We start from the raw sequence: 4,646 nt of genomic DNA, 5'->3' as shown, positions 1-4,646 counted from the left end.
ATAGAAAGACACCACTCTGTGTCACATAATCCAGTCATGTTTTATCAAGCAGGAGGGGTGCAGCATTTCTATTCCAGCTTGTCTGTTCTACTCAAGGTCCAGGTGACGCTGCCACCAAAGACCCTGGGGAACAGAACATTCACCCCAATTGCTCAATGTGTCCAAGTCTTAGGCAGTGGGCTAGACCTTGTACCAGGCTGCTCACCTCTAGCTCAGCCTTCCAAGTATGAGAGCTATGTGCACATCCCATGTTGTGCTCCTTCACGCCCCAAACCTGGGGCTACTGCTTTAATTATTTATTGCTTTCTCATTTAAACTGTCAGCATGAGCTGTCAGAGTTCTCAGCCATTCCACAGTCCATATTTAAGATAAATTAGCAGTCACCACCAAGGTTTCTGTAACTCTGGTCTCTCACCCCCAAGTGAAGTGTGTGAAGTTCGCAACAGCTACAGAATAAAGATTTGTTGTTTTTTTCATTTTCCAGGATTAATCAAGTCAGGTAGAGCTGGGCAGGTGTAGACAGTCTCCTCTGTCTGGGCAGGCAGGCAGGCTTCACCCCATAGAACAGGTTTGGTACAGCCTTTTCTTTGGACAACCTGAGCTTACTACATTTCTCAGGAGAAAAAAATTCAGTTCATCATCTAAAAAAAGAATATGACAGTTCAAGATATTTTGAAACTGATCTATGGATCTTTCTTACACAAATATTATTTACTTTGGGTTTAGGGGTTTTTTTGCAAAATAAGCAATCCCAGATACACAGCCCTACTGTACAGATGTAAAGGATCTAAAGCATTATATTAATACCTTTGAATATTTCACAAACATAATTAGTTAAGTGAATTGGAAACAATATATGCTATAGAAAAGCTCTGTATCAGCAGAACAGCATTAGAGAGTGTGACTGCAATGAATACCATACACAGACAAATTAATCCAGCCTTCTAAGTAAACAAACCATACATTCCTTAGCATCTCTGCTTGGACTAGAAATGTGCAAATCAACAGGGACTAAACATCACATGTGGTTTGCAAAACCACAAAAGTTAACTGAAAAGTACAGATTTTTTTATACAGTCTATAAGCCACCAGCATTTCCATCTCTCAGTATCCACTGTAAAACAAGGAAAATAAAACTCCTATTTTAGCAGAATTATGAATGCAAGCAGTCAGATCACACTGTGAGAGGGCATAACTAAGGCTGGAGACTTCTTGCAACTCTATATTAAGTTCACCATCAACTAGATTTCTTTCCTTTACACCTGAGGTTAATGTAGCCATTATTTCCTTTAAGGTAAATGTTCTCAACTAGTATTGAAATATATTCACCTTTAAGGAACTAAAAAAACCCCTCATTATAGAAACTATTTAACTTGGTTTCAAAATGCAGCTGTTCTCTGCTGCACTGAAGTATTTCTAAGGATCATTATAAGGCTTTCCTATTCTTTAGGATATTACAACTGCCATACATTCCAGATCCACCCTCTTACTCTTCTTCAATCTCCCAACTTCCTCCTCCTTCAAAGCTTTTGTTTTTAAAGTTATAGGTAACAAGAAATTAGATAAAACCATTTTTGGTTTCTGAGCTGGTGATGGAGGGGCAATATTAATATTAAAAAAAAAAAGTCTGTGGCTTTCTCAGAAAGCATGGAAATTCAGCAGCTTCTTGCCTGCTGCTACCACCCATAATTGTATATAGTCCTCAGCACATGCTGACACATTTTATATGGAGCCAGCTTCTAAACTAGCTGGAAATTCTGTAGGATCAATACACGTACTCCAGAAAAAAATAATTGAGAGTTTCTAAGCACCATCTATTTTTAACTGTAAACAGAAAACACTAGTGTCTGGGCTTTGCCTTTAATGACAAACCAGTTAGAATTATAGAATAATTTACATTGGAAAGAATCGCTGAATGTTACTTGGTCCAACTCCTTAAAAAAATACAAAACCCCCTACTTCAACCCTGATTTTTCCTATTTCCACAGTTGTCTCTAGTATTTTGCAACTGTTTTTTTTTCCCTTCTTTAATAACTCAATGAGTCTTTTCAGCCCAGAAGTTTCCCTAATAGTCTTGAGTTTTACTGCCTATACATAACTCCCATGATCTTCTGTTTTCCTCATTTCATATTTAGCTGTCCTCCCTTTGACTGGCTTATCAGCTGTCAGCACCAAAAGGTTCTTACATCACTTTTCAGCTCTTCTGAAAGGAGTAACTCCAGAAGAGGGATATGCCAGAAACACCATTCACTGGAATATATACAGCAGCGGTGGCATTTAAAGAAAACTTGTACCTGCCCTGACATCTGTGTTTTGTCTTACAGGAAATATTTGAATGCTGTAGGCTTGTAGTTACAGCTCAGAAAAATCTAGGTATGGAGATGCTGAAATTAATTACAGACATATATACACAGAACCATTCATAACATGAACACCACTACAAATTCATATTCCTTAACATTTCATCATATCATAACCAAATTCAGTTCACAATACCTGACACCTCATAATGCAGCTTTCTGCATGTCAGACTTCTTACAGCTGCACTTTCCCTCTCTGTCACCAAAGCCATGTTTTGAATCTGTCAAAAATCCTGAAGGAAATCCTTGGATAATTTCCTTTTAGAAGTATAACTACTGAGAATGACATTTCCCATGAAAATAATCTACAGAAATTGCTGCCTTTTCCCAGACCAGCACAGTCACAAGCTTCAAAACCAGCAAGCCTTTAGTTACCGAGAAAAAAAAAAAAAAAAAAAAAGGAAAGATAAAGCCTTCCAGTTTTTACTCATCATGTATAACCAAAATTCTAGGAACTGGTTGAATTGGTCAGTGTTTTAAATAAATAATTCTACAACTTCTGTGACGCCGTCATTTCACGACAGGAAGTCACAAGGCTTTATTTTACCATGGCCATAGCAACTTTGTAGCAAGGTCCCAATGGCTGCTCATTAACGACTGGTAGCAAAGCTGTGCTTTTGATGGTTGTATAAAAAACACATCCAAACATACATAGAGACTATCACCCTTCAACAGCCAGCACCTGAAAAAATCTCTCTTGTTCCTAAAAGGAGATGGCCCAGTGTTTTGTTGTTTCTGGGTGGAACTGAAGCAAAATGAAGACTAGAAAAGAACCAACAGAAACTTTGGAGCACCACAGAGATTTACAAATAAGCTGCCAGGGTAGGCTAAGAAGAAAAAAGGGCCAGCAACAAGACGGACTGCTGATAATACACAACATTGTGGCTCACAAGTACTACAGAGGGCTGTGGAGTGTAACAGAAAACTAATAGGAAGTGGAAGAAGCAAACTTGAGGAACTACAGTGCAACAAAGATGTTAAGAGGATCTCCAGTCACAAATCCTGCAATTTCATATTTTTTTTTCCCCCAGATACACATTCTACCATCTACTTGTACAGAAAAAGTACTTTCAATAAAAAACTCCTTAGGGTTTTTAAAGAATAAATGTTGCACATACCTCTGTCAATTCATCTACAAGGGAAAGAAAAGATGAAGTGGTCCTCCTCTTGTGTAGTTTTTAAACAAAATGAAAACTCTATTTATTATATATATAAATGGTTTTTTTTTAACACAGAAGATTTTGTGATCCATTCCAACTACATCTGCTTAGCCTCTAAAGGTCAAGGTCATATAATTTATACCAAGATTTTAAAAGTCTAACGATAGTACCTACAGCTGTATAGACTGAGGAAGGTTATTAGAAAACAACTATTATAAACCAAACACAATTATATTATACAGAAACCATTAGATATTTGATGAGATTTTCATCTTTGAGCTGGTATCATTCTGCAAGTGAATCATCTGGAGAACAGAAATTATGTTAGGAAAGCAATTAAATGTACCAGTTCCATTAAAATTGAGCTGATATAGCTAATTGTAGTCCTAAAATAGCTATTTCCTCACACCTTCACAAAGCAATTCACTCAAATTCTGAGTAAGAGTCTATTTAAGGAACACTCTCACTTAAACTCTCTAATAACATTTGTGAATACTCTTGTTCCGCTGTGTTACCCCACACAAGTTGCACCACAGTTCACTGGTCGACCTTGGATTCCTAATTTTCTCTGAGAAATACAGCAAGGTCTTTTGTTTCAGGTACTATTAGTCCACAGCATCTGCATTGCTGAAGCTCTCGGGAAGAACACCAACCATGTAGCCTTGCAGCAGACTGAAGCAGGTACAAAATACAATGAAATCCTGGGCCGGTGGCAAAGCCCACGTTAGATGGTTGCATTAAGCATCAGCACTGCTGGGAAGCAGCTGATTTCCAATTAAGTGTTTTAACGAGCTGCACCTGTCCAAAGTAGCTGCAAGGCGGTTGCAGCATTGCTAGCAGATAAGGAACACGGGCCGATCTTTGCCTTTTTAGAGACAGAGAATGAAAACAAAACGGCATCCTAAGCGTGCCTCAACTTCGCAATATCTGATCTGCAATTCATTCTCACAGACCGGGCAGTTTATTGGGATATTTTAAATTGCTGCGCATGGGGGGGGAATAAAACGCTGCTCGGGGGGCGGCAATTCGGGCGCGGAGCCGGGGCCGAACCGGCGCATCGCGGATGCGGTTACGTAACCCCGTCCCCAGCCGGGTCCGGATGCTCCAGCTTCGCCCCGGGAACGGC

The sequence above is a fragment of the Chaetura pelagica genome, unplaced genomic scaffold, assembly GCF_000747805.2.
Source record: "Chaetura pelagica isolate M959 unplaced genomic scaffold, ChaPel_1.0 scaffold3, whole genome shotgun sequence".
NCBI classification, from domain to species: Eukaryota; Metazoa; Chordata; class Aves; order Apodiformes; family Apodidae; genus Chaetura; species Chaetura pelagica.
Note: the sequence above shows the minus strand (reverse complement) of the source record.